Source organism: Bufo gargarizans, chromosome 2 (assembly GCF_014858855.1).
Source record: "Bufo gargarizans isolate SCDJY-AF-19 chromosome 2, ASM1485885v1, whole genome shotgun sequence".
In the NCBI taxonomy this organism is placed as follows: domain Eukaryota; kingdom Metazoa; phylum Chordata; class Amphibia; order Anura; family Bufonidae; genus Bufo; species Bufo gargarizans.
Window position 1 is genome coordinate 407369623 of NC_058081.1, and position 20917 is coordinate 407390539.

Genomic DNA, 20917 nt, shown 5'->3' on the forward strand with positions numbered 1-20917 from the left:
ACTGATCACCCCCCCTGTAAGGCTCCATTCAGACATCCGCATGATTTTTTACGGATCCATGGATACATGGATCGGATCCACAAAACGCATGCGGACGTCTGAATGGAGCCTTACAGGGGGGTTATCAATGACAGGGGGTGATCAGGGTAATCAGGGTGATCACCCCCCTGTCACTGATCACCCCCCCTGTAAGGCTCCATTCAGACATCCGCATGATTTTTTACGGATCCATGGATACATGGATCGGATCCACAGAACGCATGCGGACGTCTGAATGGAGCCTTACAGGGGGGTTATCAATGACAGGGGTGATCAGGGTAATCAGGGTGATCACCCCCCTGTCACTGATCACCCCCCCTGTAAGGCTCCATTCAGACATCCGCATGATTTTTTACGGATCCATGGATACATGGATCGGATCCACAGAACGCATGCGGACGTCTGAATGGAGCCTTACAGGGGGGTTATCAATGACAGGGGGTGATCAGGGTAATCAGGGTGATCACCCCCCTGTCACTGATCACCCCCCCTGTAAGGCTCCATTCAGACATCCGCATGATTTTTTACGGATCCATGGATACATGGATCGGATCCACAGAACGCATGCGGACGTCTGAATGGAGCCTTACAGGGGGGTTATCAATGACAGAGGGTGATCAGGGTGATCACCCCCCTGTCACTGATCACCCCCCCTGTAAGGCTCCATTCAGACGTCCGCATGATTTTTACGGATACATGGATACATGGATCGGATCCGTAAAAATCATGCGGACGTCTGAATGGAGCCTGACAGGGGGGTGATCAATGACAGGGGGGTGATCAATGACAGGGGGTGATCAGGGAGTGTATATGGGTGATCACCCGCCTGTCATTGATCACCCCCCTGTAAGGCTCCATTCAGACGTCCGCATGATTTTTACGGATCCATGGATACATGGATCGGATCCGTAAAAATCATGCGGACGTCTGAATGGAGCCTGACAGGGCGGTGATCAATGACAGGGGGTGATCAGGGAGTGTATATGGGTGATCACCCGCCTGTCATTGATCACCCCCCTGTAAGGCTCCATTCAGACGTCCGCATGATTTTTACGGATCCATGGATACATGGATCGGATCCGTAAAAATCATGCGGACGTCTGAATGGAGCCTGACAGGGCGGTGATCAATGACAGGGCGGTGATCAATGACAGGGGGGTGATCAGGGAGTTTATATGGGGTGATCAGGGGTTTATAAGGGGTTAATAAGTGACGGGGTGGGGGGTGTAGTGTAGTGTAGTGTTTGGTGGGACTGTACTGAGCTACCTGAGTCCTCTGGTGGTCGATCCTAACAAAAGGGACCACCAGAGGATCAGGTAGGAGGTATATTAGACGCTGTTATGAAAACAGCGTCTAATATACCTGTTAGGGGTTAAAAAATTCGGATCTCCAGCCTGCCAGCGAACGATCGCCGCTGGCAGGCTGGAGATCCACTCGCTTACCTTCCGTTCCTGTGAGCGCGCGCGCCTGTGTGCGCGCGTTCACAGGAAATCTCGCGTCTCGCGAGATGACGCGTATATGCGTGACTGTGCGCCAGCCTGCCACCTCCGGAACGCACATGTGCGTTAGGCGGTCCGGAGGTGGTTAATTGCATGTGTCATTTTTGAGAAGTTTGGATAATTTTAGTTTCTGACTCCTTTTTTTGATATATGTAACATGACACTATATACAGTACGCATATATATTTTTCATATATTCTATAGAATGTTGTATGTTGGTTTTAATAATATTGAAGACATCATTATTTTTTTTATTTTTTATTATAATATCTACAGAACTGTGGACAATTTAGAGGACACAGATAAATCTGATTTGGGTGGTTCGGAAACTCCACCAGTTTTTTTCTCCAGAAACAAGCCCCCAAGAAACTGCTGCGGTGGAGCCTACAGAGCCAGCCATGGCACCAAGCGGTGGGGAATGGGAAATGCCCCAAACTTCACAGCAGCAGCCCAGGAGACGGAGGAATGTCCATCAGCCTGCCTCTGAGCTACTAACTCGGGAAATGATTGATGCCCAAGTAATCAAGTTCCTAGCTCAGAGGAGGACTGATGGACAAGAAGAATCCATGTTAAGGGGCCTTGCACCACTTATGATGCATGTTCCCCCCCAAAACCATCACCATTGTGTAGCATCCTTGGCACTGGATTTGAAAATGTATACACTCCCATACCAGGGTGACACACTTTATGATATGAACCAGATGCTGAACAAATATACGATGGCTTCAAGTCATCAGCCTACCACGTTTGAACAGGCTACACATGCAAGCCATGGTCCACCTTCTGCCGGACCTTCTTTCCAGGGTTCACAAGAGCGTAACCCTCCCCTTGCCCAGTCCATGCCTGTGGGCATGTTTTCAGCAGGTGCACCACACCAGCCATCAGCACTACCGAAAAATATTGTTTATAATTGAAGAATGGGGAGCCAGAGTGAGGAGGCTTCTTCACACGGATGTGCTTGCCATCCATTGCCCCGATGCAGTTTGGAAACTGCGCAGAAATTTGGAAGCCCTCAGCAATTCGAACCCAATCGTCCGCCTTGAGCTATGGCATCACTGTCTCTTGGAGTTGCAGCCAGAAGACTTGGTGAGACGTACAATCCGAGAAATCGTCGAGATTCCTAATAGAAACTCAAAATGCAGGGATGCAAAAGAGTTCCCAGTTGCAAGGAATCTGGGGAAAATGGGAAAAAAAAAAACAATCAGCAACAAATCAAAGTGAACATCAAATACATGTATCATGCATAATGTTGTATTGAACCAATACTTTAAAACACACTGTTAGCGGTGGCAAAGATATGACACGGATGCCAAAGGCGGCACTCGGGGCCCTGTCTGTGGGCACACACACCCTAGAAAAAGTCTAATGTCTACCAATATAACTTATATTTTGGAAAACATTAGGCAACACAGGGCACACTATGAAATGGACAGGCAGCACTGAATGTATACTGTCTATTAGAGTTAAATGTTTTAAAAACATGGCAGATAAACTATATTGGACTAAAGTATTCAGCTGAAATTGACATTTAGCAAAAAAATATGATGCTTTTGGTTAGAAGTTTTGGAGCACAGTCTGAAAACGGCATGCCATCACTGACCTATGTCCAATGTTGGCTAAGCACAAAAAAAAAAAAAAATTATAATTTTGGCTCATAGGAAAACACTACTAGCCATTGTGGTGTGGGCAGTACTACCACAACTAAGTGACAACTGCTGTGTTTTGCCCCTTTGAAATGCATAAAGTTAAGAGCAACTTCTGAATTATGTGCACATTATGCATGATGAGGATGTTAGCTGCAAAAAAGCAGGGTTTTCATGCACCACAATCCCCACAAATAGGGAACTGTCCGGGATATAGGCTTCAAGCCGAGTGGTTCATGCAGAAAGGGATCCCGATTGAGGGTCCCAATTCTTAAAGACACTACAATAATCCCCAGCATTCACTACTAGTTTGTAAAAAATTGAGATTTAATCACTCAAAAAGTCAGGTTACAGTCTGCTGAAACCTGGCTGACTGAATAAATCTCAATTTTTCACTCAGAACTGGCGAGTGCTGAGGATTATTGGAGGACGTTAGCTGAACACAAGTTTGAAACTTGCTTTAAAAATTTATAAAATAAAAAAATAAGTGATGTTAGGTGTCAGGGATTAACGGATTTAAAATAAATTCATACAAAAAAACATTAGACAAACACAATAAGGGCAAAAGAAAGGTTACTTCTGCAAACAGTAGCACATGTCTAACAGCAGCCATTTTTTAGCACATGTTCCCCCTGACATAAACACTGCACATTACTGCTGAAACTTTAAATGTAAAATATTGCTTACCTCAATGTGACAATGAACCTGTCCTCAGGAGAAATGCTGCGCCTCATATTGGTGTCCATGAAGGTAAGGACAGTTCGTAGAGATGACAGCAAGCGATCAAAGGTACCCACTGACATCCGACAGAAGGCATAGAACTTCTCAGGATGCAGCCGCAGATCTTAGTAGAGGGTATGAAAGTGTCCTTTCCGGTAACGTTGCGAAACAATCGGATGGACCCAAAATCGTCGCCTTCTACACGGTTCCTCATCCAACAAAGGAGTGCGCTGTCCTCAACGCCGAGAAACCAGCCAATGCAGTAAGACCTCTTCCTCAGAATCCGACATGGTGATACAGCAAAGAGAAGCAGCCAAAATAACCTCTGTACCCTGGAAAGACTACAGAAAATGGCCACAAAACCAAACTCGGGTGCCCTTGATTTATACCAGTATCCAGGGTGGAGTTAGTAAAATTTCATTTTTTTCAACATACCTTGATTTCAGACGGTCCGCAAAAAAAACGGACATGTAGACACATGGAAGCAAAAACGGACACGGATCACGGAACAACGGAACCCCATTCTGCGGACCGTGAAAAAATACTGTCGTGTGCATGAGGCCTTAACCAAGAAAATTATTGCTGTATTTCTAGCTTAACCGCCTCCGGACCACCTAACGCAGATCCGCGGTCTGGAGGAGGCAGCTGCAGGCAGAGTGACGCATATACGCGTCATCTCGCGAGACGCGAGATGACGCGCTTAGCCGGCCCGCACATGCGCAATGCGGGCCGGCATTTCTTCCAGGGGGGTCGCGTCATCAGCTTGCCAGCCAATGATCGTGGCTGGCAAGCTGATGATTTTTAAAAAATCCAATGAGAAGCCAGATAACACATCATATTAGTAAATATGATGTGTTATATGGCTTCCCTGCTCCTCTGCTGGTCCTTTTGGTCGGTTGGATCCAGCAGAGGAGCAGGTTTCACAGTGAGTACACACCAAACACCACACACTTTAGCCCCAGATCACCCCCTGCACCCCAATTAACCCTTGGATCGCCCCTGTCAATCACTAGTGAAAGGAAAAAAGTGATCAGTGTAAACTGTCACTTTTTTTTTTCACTGGTATTGACCGTTAGGTTTTAGGATAGTTTAGGCCCCTTGGTTAGGTAGTTTAGCGATCAGTTAGCGCCCAGCCCACCGCACCGCAGTCACTGATTCGCTGATTAGTGTATCGCTAATCAGCATTTGTACTTTTATAGTATCTGTAAGTGATCAAAACTGATCACAGTCAGATCTATAATTGTATTAGTGTCACCTTAGTTCGCCCTCCACCCAAAACGCAGTGTTTGCCCGATCAGGCCTGATCGGTCGCCCACACGTGCGTTCGCCCACACCCGCCCCGCCGCAGTGACAAAAAATATATATTTTTTGATCACTACACATTCACTTTACATGCGCTGCGACGATAAAAAAAAATCTGTTTTGATATTTTTTATCAACCGCAGCGGCCTCCGGTACTTCGCTAGCCTCCCATTTGTAAGACAGGCTTGCTTTTTTTCTTGGGTAGTCTCAGGGAATACCCCTAAATTTAGTTGCCCAAATGTCAAACAGGGGGTATTCTTCTGAAGAGGCCTACAGGCTTCTGACCCAGTCGGATGAGAAATGGGAACCCTCATCTGACGAATCTAGCGGGTCAGAATATGAACCTGTAGAAAGCAGTGGCAGTCTGACTCAAAGTTCGGACGAGGAGGTTGAGGTCCCTGATAGCACCAGGCGTACCTGGCCCCGTGTCGCTAGACCACAGGTTGCGCAGGATCCGCTTCAAGGGCAGCAGAGTGGGGCTGGCACTGTCGGATTACGTGGTGAGGCATACACCAGCAGCGCAGCCCATCCTGGACCTAGTATCAGCACTGCCGTACAACATGGTGAAGTGGCGAGCACCAGAAGGGCAGTTGAAGCTGGTACGGTGGCACGTGCAGTAGTTACCCCGTCGCAGCCACCAGACAGGCCCGTAGACCCCCTAGAATCCCTGAGGTGCTGGCAAATCCTGATTGGCAGTCCCCAACTTCAGCCGCACCTGTAGTTCCCCCTTTCACCGCCCAGTCTGAAGTTCGGGTTGAGACAGCTCAGATCGGTTCGGCCCAGGGATTTTTTGAGCTGTTCTTGACTGCGGAGCTCTTGGACATAGTCGTGGTCGAAACAAACCGGTATGCCACACAATTTATAACCGCCAACCCGGGAAGCTATTATGCCCAGCCTTTCCGGTGGAAACCAGTCCAAACCTGAAATTTGCAGATTTGTATACCCCAGAGCAAAACATCTGCGTAGACGAGTCCCTAATACATTTTACCGGGCGCCTTGGCTTCAAACAATACATCCCAAACAAGCGCGCCTGGTATGGGGTCAAATTGTATAAGCTCTGTGAAAGGGCCACAGGCTATACCAACAAATTTCGGATCTATGAGGGAAAAGATCAGACCCTGGAGCTGGTCGGTGGCCCTGACTACCTGGGGAGCAGTGGGAAGACAGTCTGGGACTTGGTGTCACCCTTATTCGGCAAGGGGTACCATCTTTATGTGGACAATTTCTACACAAGTGTGGCCATCTTCAGACATTTGTTTCTAGAACAGATTGGCTGCTGTGGCACCGTGCGAACTTGTCGCGCGGGCTTCCCCCAACGGCTCGTTACCACCCGTCTTTCAAGGGGGGAGAGGGCTGCCTTGTGTAACAAAGAACTGCTCGCAGTGAAATGGAGAGACAAGCGTCACGTTTGCATGCTCTCCTCCATTCACGCAGACACGACAATACAAATTGAGCGAGCAACCCGTGTCATTGAAAAGCCCCTCTCAGTCCACGACTATAACCTTCACATGGGAGGGGTGGACTTCAATGACCAGATGTTGTCTCCGTATTTAGTCTCCTGCAGAACCAGACGCTGGTATAAGAAGGTGTCTGTATATTTGATTCAATTGGCTCTGTATAATAGTTTTGTTCTCTACAGTAAGGCTGGGAGAGCAGGATCCTTCCTCAAATTTCAGGAAGAGATCATCGAGAACCTCCTGTACCCAGGAGGTTCCGTGTCCCCATCCACCAGTGTAGTTAGCCATCTACACGAGCGACATTTCCCCAATGTCGTTGCCGGTACCTCAACCCAACCGTCACCCCGAAAAAGATGTTGTGTCTGTAGCAGGAGTGGAATAAGGCGTGACACCCGCTATTTCTGTCCTGACTGCCCTGACCACCCTGCCCTGTGCTTAGGGGAGTGTTTCCGGAAGTACCACACACAGGTACACCTAGCATAGGGATCACATCTCACCAGAACAGGCACACAGGGCTATTAGGGCCCATTCACACAGAGCTGCTGCAAACCTCTCCTTTCACCTGGGACAAAGTGCATAACGCACTTCGCCACATCTTTGGGCGATTTGCGCTTTGCACATTGTCCCATGGGGAAGGAGAGGATTGTCCTATAAAGGTAAAAAAACAAAAAAAAATAAAAAAAATCACCAGTAAGCAAAAAGGTTAATGTTCAGTTCAAAAAGTTAAAGTTTATATGTTCTGTTCAAAAGTTAATAAAATTATTGCGTTGCGGCCTGTTTTTTTATGTGTTTTTTACCTTCCAGGTGGACCAACCGATCGACTAGCTGCAGCACTGATGTGCATTCTGACAGAAGCAGTGCGCTGCCGTCAGATTACACACAAGTCAGTGTATGCGGCGCTGCAAGACGAGATTTCTCCTCTGTAGTAAAAGATACGTTTGCCGAGGCATATGAGCTGAGGAGGAGGCGGTGTTCCTATGCTTTGGCAAATACTTTGTATATAAAAAAATAAATAAAAAATCCCGGCAATGATTTATTCATCCACATCGATTGATGTGAATGGAGAAATCTGGTTTGCCAGGGCATACGAGCTAAGTGGGTGTGGATGTTGGGCGGAGCTCCTATGTCCTGGCAGACGCCTTTCCCCTCCTTTTTTTTTGGGCAGAGATTTTTTCATCCACATTGATCGATGTGAATGAAGAAATCTGTGCCGTTCATTTTTTTCTTTCAGCCCAGAAGCTGAACGGATAAAAAAAAAAATCTAATTACCTGTATGCTCAATATAAGGAGAATAGCAGAAACTCCTAATGCTGGCCATACATGTAATGATTACGGAGACCCTCAAATGCCAGGGCAGAACAAACACCCCACAAATGACCCCATTTTGGAAAGAAAACACCCCAAGGTATTCGCTGAGGGGCATATTGAGTCCATGAAAGATTGAAATTTTTGTCCCAAGTTAGCGGAAAGTGAGACTTTGTGAGAAAAACTTATGCAAAAAATAAATAAAAAATTCTATGAACTCGCCAGGCCCTTCATTGAATACCGGGGTGTCTTCTTTCCAATGTGGGGTCACATGTGGGGTATTTATACTGCCCTGGCTTTTTAGGGGCCCTAAAGCATGAGAAGAAGTCTGGGATCCAAATGTCTAAAAAATGCCCTCCTAAAAGGAATTTGGGCACCTTTGCGCATCTAGGCTGCAAAAAAGTGTCACACATGTGGTATCGCCATACTGAGGAGAAGTTGGGAAATGTGTTTTGGGATGTGAGATAAGTATCTTGGTCAAATGCCAAGTTTGTATAAAAAAAATTAGAAAAGTTGTCTTTTGCCAAGATATTTCTCTCACCCAGCATGGGTATATGTAAAATGACACCCCAACACATTCTCCAACTTCTCCTAAGTATGGCGATACCAGATGTGTGACACTTTATTGCAGCCTAGGTGGGCAAAGGAGCACACATTCCAAAGAGCACCTTTCGGATTCCACCGTCAATTTTTTACAGATTTTGATTGCAAACTACTTCTCACGCATATGGGCCCCTAAAATGCCAGGGCAGTATAACTACCCCACAAGTTACCCCATTTTGGAAAGAAGACACCCCAAGGTATTCCGTGAGGGGCATGGCGAGTTCCTAGATTTTTTTTATTTTTTGTCACAACTTAACGGAAAATGATGATTTTTTTTAGTTATTTTTTTTTTCCTTACAAAGTCTCATATTCCACTAACTTGCGACAAAAAATAAAAATTCTATGAACTCGCCAGGCCCTTCATTGAATACCTTGGGGTGTCTTCTTTCCAAAGTGGGGTCACATGTGGGGTATTTATACTGCCCTGGCTTTTTAGGGGCCCTAAAGCGTGAGAAGAAGTCTGGGATCCAAATGTCTAAAAATGCCCTCCTAAAAGGAATTTGGGCACCTTTGCGCATCTAGGCTGCAAAAAAGTTTCATACATGTGGTATCGCCGTACTGAGGAGAAGTTGGGAAATGTGTTTTGGGGAGTCATTTTACATATACCCATGCTGGGTGAGATAAATATCTTGGTCAAATGCCAAGTTTGTATAAAAAAATGAGAAACGTTGTCTTTTGCCAAGATATTTCTCTCACCCAGCATGGGTATATTTAAAATGACACACCAAAACACATTCGCCAACTTCTCCTGAGTATGGCGATACCAGATGTGTGACACTTTATTGCAGCCTAGGTGGGAAAAGGGGCACACATTCCAAAGAGCACCTTTCAGATTTCACTGGTCATTTTTTACAGATTTTGATTGCAAACTGCTTCTCACGCATATGGGCCCCTAAAATGCCAGGGCAGTATAACTACCCCACAAGTGACCCCATTTTGGAAAGAAGACACCCCAAGGTATTCCGTGAAGGGCATGGTGAGTTTCTAGAATTTTTTATTTTTTGTCACAAGTTAGCGGAAAATGATGATTTTTTTTAATTTATTTTTTTCCTTACAAAGTCTCATATTCCACTAACTTGCGACAAAAAATAAAAAATTCGAGGAACTCGCCATGCCCCTCACGGAATACCTTGGAGTGTCTTATTTCCAAAATAGGGTCACTTGTGGGGTAGTTATACTGCCCTGGCATTTTAGGGGCCCATATGTGTGAGAAGTAGTTTGCCATCAAAATGTGTAAAAAATGGCCTGTGAAATCTGAAAGGTGCTCTTTGGAATGTGTGCCCCTTTGCCCACCTTGGCTGCAAAAAAGTGTCACACATGTGGTATCGCCGTACACAGGAGAAGTTGGGGAATGTGTTTTGGGGTGTCATTTTACATATAACCATGCTGGGTGAGAGAAATATCTTGGTCAAATGCCAACTTTGTATAAAAAAATGGAAAAGTTGTCTTTTGCCAAGATATTTCTCTCACCCAGCATGGGTATATGTAAAATGACACCCAAAAGCACATTTCCCAACTTCTCCTGAGTACGGCGATACCAGATGTGTGACACTTTTTGCAGCCTAGGTGAGCAAAGGGGCACACATTCCAAAGAGCACCTTTCGGATTTCACCGGTCATTTTTTACAGATTTTGATTGCAAACTACTTCTCACGCATATGGGCCCCTAAAATGCCAGGGCAGTATAACTACCCCACAAGTGACCATTTTGGAAAGAAGACACCACAAGGTATTCCGTGAAGGGCATGGCGAGTTCCTAGAATTTTTTATTTTTTGTCACAAGTTAGCGGAAAATGATGATTTTTATTATTTATTTTTTTCCTTACAAAGTCTCATATTCCACTAACTTGCGACAAAAAATAAAAAATTCTAGGAACTCGCCATGCCCCTCACGGAATACCTTGGAGTGTCTTATTTCCAAAATAGGGTCACTTGTGGGGTAGTTATACTGCCCTGGCATTTTAGGGGCCCATATGTGTGAGAAGTAGTTTGCCATCAAAATGTGTAAAAAATGGCCTGTGAAATCCGAAAGGTGCTCTTTGGAATGTGTGCCCCTTTGCCCACCTTGGCTGCAAAAAAGTGTCACACATGTGGTATCGCCGTACACAGGAGAAGTTGGGGAATGTGTTTTGGGGTGTCATTTTACATATAACCATGCTGGGTGAGAGAAATATCTTGGTCAAATGCCAACTTTGTATAAAAAAATGGAAAAGTTGTCTTTTGCCAAGATATTTCTCTCACCCAGCATGGGTATATGTAAAATGACACCCAAAAGCACATTTCCCAACTTCTCCTGAGTACGGCGATACCAGATGTGTGACACTTTTTGCAGCCTAGGTGAGCAAAGGGGCACACATTCCAAAGAGCACCTTTCGGATTTCACCGGTCATTTTTTACAGATTTTGATTGCAAACTACTTCTCACGCATATGGGCCCCTAAAATGCCAGGGCAGTATAACTACCCCACAAGTGACCATTTTGGAAAGAAGACACCACAAGGTATTCCGTGAGGGGCATGGCGAGTTCCTCGAAAAAACATTTTTGTCACAAGTTAGTGGAAAATGATGATTTTTTTTTGTTTTGTTTTTCTTACAAAGTCTCATATTGGGTGGTAAGTTGCATGACCGAGCAATAAACAGTGAAAGTAGTATAGTGCAGAAGTGTAAAAAGTGGCCTGGTCATTAAGGGGGTTTCAGCTAGGGGGGTTGAAGTGGTTAAATTGCACACTGACTAATGCTGCTAAGGCCACAGATGTAGGGTCTTGCCAAAAATGGGTGATTTTTTTTTTTAAACCCAGAATATAATTGCAGTACTTCAAGCATCTATCTGAATGTCACAAATGCACATATGCTGTGCTGGTGCACAGAACTTGCATAAAATAGCAGTCATCGCCCACCAAACTAACAGATGGATAAAAGGTATTTTTCTGGGTCACTGGGCTCAGGGAAGGGTAAAAAGATTGTGCTCTGCACCAACAAAACTAAATCTAGGTAGATGGCTGAGTTAACAAGCACTTCTGATTAAAGATTCTTTCCTATTCTCTCCCTCAAAGCAGCAGCATCCTATCCCTACACTAATCAGAGCAGAGTGATGTGCAGCGCTATGTGACTCCAGCTTTTATAGAGGCTGGGTCACATGCTGAACTGGCCAATCACAGCCAATGCCATTAGTAAGCATGGCTGTGATGGCTTCTAAGGGCACACAAGTTAAACGCTTGTTGATTGGCTGCTCTGCAGCCTTTCAAAAAGCTCCATTAATTCGCCGAAAACCAAACACGAAAACCAAACTTTTACTGAAATGTTCGGATTCGGGGTCCAAAAATCCTAAAGTTTGGTACGAACCCGAATTTTACAGTTTGGGTTCGCTCAACCCTACGTGCAACATCTTGGTTGCAGACCAACAAGATTGACATTATGGAGTGACCAGCCCAATCCCTGGATCTTCATCCAATAGAAAACTTGTGGGGTGATATAAAAAATGCAGTTTCTGAGGCAAAACTGTGGAATGTAGTCCAATCAACCTGGGCTGGAATACCTGTTCACAGGTGCCAGAAGTTGGTTGACTCCATGCAACACAGATGGACAGCTGTTCTCAGAAACAGTGGCTATACAACTGAATATTAGTTAAGTAATTCAAAGGAAAGCAAAATCTTCAAACACTTTTCAGTTTATATAGTGAATGTTTACGTTTGTAAAGAAGAATACAAACAGTGCTATTTTTTGAACAGTCTAATATTGACTTTTCTTTAATTTTTTTAGAGGAACAACACAAATTTGATATATTTTTCTTCATGTTTTGATTTGGAATAGTATGTGTAGTGTTCCCAATGCATTTCTGTGTATGGAAATAGAAGCTATTAGAAGGATTTTGAGCTTTAGTCACTTTTTTAAACACACTGCTATTATTTTAAACACAACTGTATATGCTCACGGCGAGGTAGAGATGTATGATGTAACCTGCTGATTTGCTACGTGTCACACCAGGTACTAAGTAATCATTTGTAAAAGGATGAAATATTTATTTTCCTAACTGTCTATTTACATTACAGAGTGTTTGTGAGAGAAACAAAAGTAATGTAAGCATTGTACCTGGGCATGTATAGTCACGGATCTCTGTAATCCAGCCAATGTGCCTCCTCTTCAGATCGGACCATTTATTCAAGACGGCCATCCTGGGATAATTGATCTTGAATTTTTGTGTTAGCTGGGACCGGATCTCCTTCACGAACCCCTGCTTTTCTGCCTGAACCAGGGTGTTCCAACATGTGCTGCAGGATAAAAACACAAGCATATAATAAAAAAATGTTTTATACAAGTATTGAAAATAATGCCCTTAACAAAACATGAAAAAGTATGTAAGTCTTTGAAGGTGAAATATTAGATTTAATGTTACCTTTATTGTATTGCGATTTAGAGTTGTTGCGATACCAAAATTTTGATACGATTTTGATACCATAAAAAAGTATTGCGATACTCGATAGCATTCAATACCACGCAAAAATAAAAACGCAAAAAAGCCTTTTGATTATTTAAACGTAAAACGTTTATTGAATTGAATAGAAAAACCTGCAGATTGTCAGAGTTCGATATTGAATTTGACAATGTAACAATGCTAATGAGGAACCTTCACCATTCCTACCCGACTCATCTTTAGGCAAATAATTCTGGAGCATTTATTCTATACAAACTCAACTACGTTGCTATACCTCTATTATTCCAGTTATTAATTATACCTTCCACACTAAATGGAGTGTGCAGAGGTAAAAGGTCACAACTAGAGTTCAGCGAACACCTGGATGTTCGGGTTCGAGAAGTTCGGCCAAACTTCCCAGAAATGTTCGGGTTCGGGATCCGAAGCCGACCAGAACTTCATCCCGAACCCGAACCCCATTGAAGTCAATGGGGACCCGAACTTTTCGGCACTAAAAAGGCAAACAAATGTGGATAGGGAAATGAATAGAAATAAAAATAAAATAAATAAAAATTAACCAATATCAATTGGAGAGAGGTCCCATAGCAGAGAATCTGGCTTCACGTCACCCAACACTGTAACAGTCCATTGTCAGATATTTAGTCCCAGGCACCCAGGCACCCAGGCAGAGGAGAGAGGTCCCGTAACAGAGAATCTGGCTTCATGTCAGCAGAGAATCAGTCTGCATGTCATAGCAGAGAATCAGGCTTCACGTCACCCACCACTGTAACAGTCCATTGTCATGTATTTAGGCCCCGGCACCCAGGCAGAGGAGAGAGGTCCCGTAACAGATAATCTGGCTTCATGTCAGCAGAGAATCAGTCTGCATGTCATAGCAGAGAATCAGGCTTCACGTCAGCCACCACTGTAACAGTCCATTGTCATATATTTAGGCCCCGGCACCCAGGCAGAGGAGAGAGGTCCCGTAACAGATAATCTGGCTTCATGTCAGCAGAGAATCAGTCTGCATGTCATAGCAGAGAATCAGGCTTCACGTCAGCCACCACTGTAACAGTCCATTGTCATATATTTAGGCCCAGGCACCCAGGCAGAGGAGAGAGGTCCCGTAATAGAGAATCTGGCTTCATGTCAGCAGAGAATCAGTCTGCATGTCATGTCAGAGAATCAAGCTACACATCAGCCACCACTGTAACAGTCCATTGTCATATATTTAAGCTAGGCACCCAGGCAGAGGAGAGAGGTCCCGTAGCAGAGAATTTGGCTTCATGTCAGCAGAGAATCAGTCTGCATGTCACAGCAGAGAATCAGGCTTCACGTCAGCCACCACTGTAACAGTCCATTGTCATATATTTAGGCCCAGGCACCCAGGCAGAGGAGAGAGGTCCCATAACATAACTCAACTACGTTGCTATACCTCTATTATTCCAGTTATTAATTATACCTTCCACACTAAATGGAGTGTGCAGAGGTAAAAGGTCACAACTAGAGTTCAGCGAACACCTGGATGTTCGGGTTCGAGAAGTTCGGCCAAACTTCCCAGAAATGTTCGGGTTCGGGATCCGAAGCCGACCAGAACTTCATCCCGAACCCGAACCCCATTGAAGTCAATGGGGACCCGAACTTTTCGGCACTAAAAAGGCAAACAAATGTGGATAGGGAAATGAATAGAAAGGAGAGGAGAGAGGTCCCGTAATAGAGAATCTGGCTTCATGTCAGCAGAGAATCAGTCTGCATGTCATGTCAGAGAATCAAGCTACACATCAGCCACCACTGTAACAGTCCATTGTCATATATTTAAGCTAGGCACCCAGGCAGAGGAGAGAGGTCCCGTAGCAGAGAATTTGGCTTCATGTCAGCAGAGAATCAGTCTGCATGTCACAGCAGAGAATCAGGCTTCACGTCAGCCACCACTGTAACAGTCCATTGTCATATATTTAGGCCCAGGCACCCAGGCAGAGGAGAGAGGTCCCATAACAGAGAATCTGGCTTCATGTCAGCAGAGGATCAGTCTGCATGTCATAGCAGAGAATCAGGCTTCACGTCAGCCACCACTGTAACAGTCCATTGTCATATATTTAGGCCCATGCACCCAGGCAGAGGAGAGAGGTCCTATAACAGAGAATCTGGCTTCATGTCAGCAGAGAATCAGTCTGCATGTCATAGAAGAGAATCATGCTTCACGTCACCCAACATTGGAACAGTCCATTGTCATATATTTAGGCCCTGGCACCCAGACAGAGAGGTTCATTCAACTTTGGGTTGCCTCGCAATATAATGGTAAAATGAAAATAAAAAAAGGATTGAATGAGGAAGTTCCCTGAAATACAATAATATATGGTTAAGGGGAGGTAGTTAATGTCTAATCTGCACCAGGGATGGAAGGGTCCTCTGGGATCCATGCCTGGTTCATTTTTATGAACGTCAGCTTGTCCACATTGGCTGTAGACAGGCGGCTGCGTTTGTCTGTAATGACGCCCCCTGCCGTGCTGAATACACGTTCAGACAAAACGCTGGCCGCCGGGCAGACCAGCACCTCCAAGGCATAAAAGGCTAGCTCTGGCCACGTGGACAATTTTTGAGACCCTGAAGTTGAATGGGGCCGAACCATCAGTCAGTACGTGGAGGGGTGTGCACACGTACTGTTCCACCATGTTAGTGAAATGTTGCCTCCTGCTAACACGTTGCGCATCAGGTGGTGGTGCAGTTAGCTGTGGCGTGTTGACAAAACTTTTCCACATCTCTGCCATGCTAACCCTGCCCTCAGAGGAGCTGGCCGTGACACAACTGCCTTGGCGACCTCTTGCTCCTCCTCTGCCTTGGCCTTGGGGTTCCACTTGTTCCCCTGTGACATTTGGGAATGCTCTCAGTAGCGCGCCTACCAACATGCGCTTGTACTCGCGCATCTTCCTATCACGCTCCAGTGCAGGAAGTAAGGTGGGCACATTGTCTTTGTACCGTGGATCCAGCAGGGTGGTAACCCAGTAGCCCGCACACGTTAAAATGTAGGCAACTCTGCTGTCGTTACGCAGGCATTGCAGCATGTAGTCGCTCATGTGTGCCAGGCTGCCCAGGGGTAAGGACAAGCTGTCCTCTGTGGGAGGCGTATCGTCATCGTCCTGCGTTTCCCCCCAGCCACGCACCAGTGATGGGCCCGAGCTGCGTTGGGTGCCACCCCGCTGTGACCATGCTTTATCCTTATCCTCCTCCACCTCCTCCTCTTCCTCGTCCTCCTCGTCCTCCAGTAGTGGGCCCTGGCTGGCCACATTTGTACCTGGCCTCTGCTGTTGCAAAAAACCTCCCTCTGAGTCACTTCGAAGAGACTGGCCTGAAAGTGCTAAAAATGACCCCTCTTCCTCCTCCTCCTCCTTCTGGGCCACCTACTCTTCCATCATCGCCCTAAGTGTTTTCTCAAGGAGTCATAGAAGTGGTATTGTAATGCTGATAATGATGTCATCGCCACTGGCCATGTTGGTGGAGTACTCAAAACAGCGCAACAGGGCACACAGGTCTCGCATGGAGGCCCAGTCATTGGTGGTGAAGTGGTGCTGTTCCGCAGTGCGACTGACCCTCGAGTGCTGTAGCTGAAACTCCACTATGGCCTGCTGCTGCTCGCACAGTCTGTCCAGCATGTGCAAGGTGGAGTTCCACCTGGTGGGCACGTCGCATATGAGGCGGTGAGCGGGAAGGCCGAAGTTACGCTGTAGCGCAGACAGGCGAGCAGCGGCAGGATGTGAACGCCGGAAGCGAGAACAGACGGCCCGCACTTTATGCAGCAGCTCTGACATGTCGGGGTAGTTGTGAATGAACTTCTGCACCACCAAATTCAGCACATGCGCCAAGCAAGGAATGTGCGTCAAACCGGCTAGTCCCAGAGCTGCAATGAGATTTCGCCCATTATCGCACACCACCAGGCCGGGCTTGAGGTTCACCGGCAGCAACCACTCGTCGGTCTGTTGTTCTATACCCCGCCACAACTCCTGTGCGGTGTGGGGCCTGTCCTCCAAACATATGAGTTTCAGAATGGCCTGCTGATGTTTACCCCGGGCTGTGCTGAAGTTGGTGGTGAAGGTGTGTGGCTGACTGGATGAGCAGGTGGAAGAAGAGGAGGAGGAAGCTGAGTAGGAGGAGGTGGCAACAGGAGGCAAACAATGTTGCCCTGCGATCCTTGGCGGCGGAAGGACGTGCACCAAACAGCTCTCCGCCTGGGGCCCAGCTGCCACTACATTTACCCAGTGTGCAGTTAGGGAGATATAGCGTCCCTGCCCGTGCTTACTGGTCCACGTATCTGTGGTTAGGTGGACCTTGCCACAGATGGCGTTGCCCAGTGCACACTTGATTTTATCGGATACTTGGTTGTGCAGGGAAGGAACGGCTCTCTTGGAGAAGTAGTGCCGGCTGGGAACAACATACTGTGGGCCAGGGATCGAGGGTGGCTAGGTGGGAATTTACGCTTTCTCTCAAATGTTTGTGAGATGGAGAGCTGAACGCTGGCGTGTGACATGGTTGAGATGCTTGGTGACGGAGGTGGTACATCCCCTGTTTGCTGGGCGGCAGGTGCCAACGTTCCTCCAGAGGCGGAGGAAGAGGCGGAGGCGGCAGCAGCAGAAGAGGCCGAGGCGGCAGCAGCAGAAGAGGTAACAGGGGGAGCCTGAGTGACTTCCTTGTTTTTAAGGTGTTTACTCCACTGCAGTTCATGCTTTGCATGCAGGTGCCTGGTCATGCAGGTTGTGCTAAGGTTCAGAACGTTAATGCCTCGCTTCAGGCTCTGATGGCACAGCATGCAAACCACTCGGGTCTTGTCGACAGCACATTGTTTGAATAAGTGCCATGCCAGGGAACTCCTTGAAGCTGCCTTTGGGGTGCTCGGTCCCAGATGGCGGCGGTCAGTAGCAGGCGGAGTCTCTTGGCGGCGGGTGTTCTGCTTTTGCCCACTGCTCCCTCTTTTGCTACGCTGTTGGCTCGGTCTCACCACTGCCTCTTCCTCCGAACTGTGAAAGTCAGTGGCATGACCTTCATTCCATGTGGGGTCTAGGACCTCATCGTCCCCTGCATCGTCTTCCACCCAGTCTTGATTCCTGACCTCCTGTTCAGTCTGCACACTGCAGAAAGACTGAACCAGAGGGTCCACTAACACCACCACGACCATGTCAGCATCCGCGTCATTTATTAGATGTTTTCCTCATTGTTATCGTTCACCACAACAACAAAAATATTATTTGGCCCAATGTATTGAATTCAAATTTAGGCCTTTTTTTACAGACACCTAACACTATCTGGCTATCTATTTAGGTACCGCATTACACTAATACAGTCACAGCAGTAACCACAGATTTAGCTGACTATAAATTTGAGGCCTATTATTTAGGCGCTGGGTGACAGGTATACGTTTACAGACAGAATTAGACTGGGATATGCACAGTAGCGTGTGTGTGAAGTTATTGAGAATGACCCTATCTGCACCTTGAATCTAATATACCCTTTTAGGGATAAATTTAAAGTAGGCCTGATACAGCAGAAACCACTAATTTAGAGAATTGCTGAATTGGGAATTGTATTTCAACCCAGAACAAAAACTGTGCTTTGACGGACACTAAATAACTTGCCCAGCTAGAGCAATAACCACAGATTTAGCTGACTATAAATTTGAGGCCTAGTATTTAGGCGCTGGGTGACAGTTATACGTTTACGGACAGAATTAGACTGGGATATGCACAGTAGCGTGTGTGTCAAGTTATTGAGAATGACCTTATCAGCACCTTGATTCTGATATACCCTTTTAGGGATGGATTTAAAGTAGGCCTGATACAGCAGAAACCACTAATTTAGAGAATTGCTGAATTGGGAATTGTATTTCAACCCAGAACAAAAACTGTGCTTTGACGGACACTAAATAACTTGCCCAGCTAGAGCAATAACCACAGATTTAGCTGACTATAAATTTGAGCCCTATTATTTAGGCGCTGGGTGACAGGTATACGTTTACGGACAGAGTTACACTTGGATATGGCCAAAAAATAACCACACTATTGATGGTTAAATGCACTTGGTGACAGGCTCAGCTTTCCCCTGATGTAGTATATGGCCAAAAAATAACCACACTATTGATGGTTAAATGCACTTGGTGTGATAGCTTGACCATCTACACTATTGAGGGTTAAATGCACTTGGTGACAGGCTCAGCTTGACCCTGATGTAGTATTTGTCCAAAAAAATAACCACACTTTTAATGGTTAAATGCACTTTGTGTGACAGCTTGACCCTGATGTAGGATTTAGCCAAAAAACATCCACACTATTGAGGGTTAAATGCACTTGGTGACAGCTTGCCCCTGATGTAGTATATGGCCAAAAAATAACCACACTATTGATGGTTAAATGCACTTGGTGTGACAGCTTGACCCTGATGTAGGATTTAGCCAAAAAACAACCACACTATTGAGGGTTAAATGCACTTGGTGGCAGCTTGTGCTGGCGCACCACAAGACGCAAAATGGCCGCCGATCACCCCAGAAAAAAGTGAATGAAAAACGCTCTGGGCAGCCTAAAAACAGTGAGCAGTTGAATATTAGCAGTTCAATGATCGACAGCTGCAGATCGATCACTGAATGAAGTATTTTGGATGAGTTAATCACTGCCTATTCTCGCCCTAACGTTGCAGCTGCAACCTCTCCCTACACTGATCAGAGCAGAGTGACGTGCGGCGCAACGTGACTCCAGCTTAACCACTTCAACCCCGCTAGCTAAAACCCCCTTCATGACCAGGCCACTTTTTACACTTCTGCACTACACTGCTTTCACCGTTTATCGCTCGGTCATGCAACTTACCACCCAAATGAATTTTACCTCCTTTTCTTGCTGCTGACATTTTTACTTTTTTTGTTATTAATCAAAATGTAACGATTTTTTTGCAAAAAAATGAAATTTTTCACTTTCAGCTGTAAATTTTTGCAAAAAAAACGACATCCATATATAAATTTTTCGCCAAATTTATTGTTCTACATGTCTTTGATGAAAAAAAAAATGTTTGGGCAAAAAAAAAAAAAATGTTTTGGGTAAAAGTTATAGGGCCAGATTTATCATGACTCTGACCGCTCACTCCACTTTCACATATGGCTAAAGTCAGTTTTAGCCAAGTCAGATTTATGATCGCCCCTTTAAGACTGTAATAAATGTGGTTTGACGGTAGCAGTTTATCCGTCAGTAAGCAGCTTTACAAAAGTCGCACGTTTTTATGAAAAAGTTGCATGTTCTATTAAAAAGTCTCATAAGATAAGCATGGTTCTCACTGGAGTGAAGTTGCAACTTTTTTGCGACTTTTTTGCGACTTTTAAAAAAAGTCCCAATAGTAAAACTGTCTAGAGATTCATTTACATACGAAAACACGCCCACTTTCAGAAAACTGGCGAGCATAGTGCAGAGCAGAAAAAAGTCGCAAATTTGTGCGCAGTTTTAGCCTTTGGGACTTTTTTGCGACTTTTCCACTCCACAAAAGTGACTTTGCCTAATGATATATCTGGCCCATAGTGTTTACACACTATGGTACAAAAATGTGAATTTCCGCTTTTTGAAACAGCTCTGACTTTCTGAGCACCTGTCATGATTCCTGAGGTTCTACAATGCCCAAACAGTAGAAAAATCCCACAAATGACCCCATTTCGGAAAGTAGACACCCTAAGGTATTCGCTGATGGGCATAGTGAGTTCATAGAACTTTTTATTTTTTGTCACAAGTTAGCGGAAAATGATGATTTTGTTTTTTTCTTACAAAGTCTCATATTCCACTAACTTGCGACAAAAAATTTAAAATTCTAGGAACTCGCCATGCCCCTCACGGAATACCTTGGGGTATCTTCTTTCCAAAATGGGGTCACTTGTGGGGAAGTTATACTGCCCTGGCAATTTAGGGGCCCATATGTGTGAG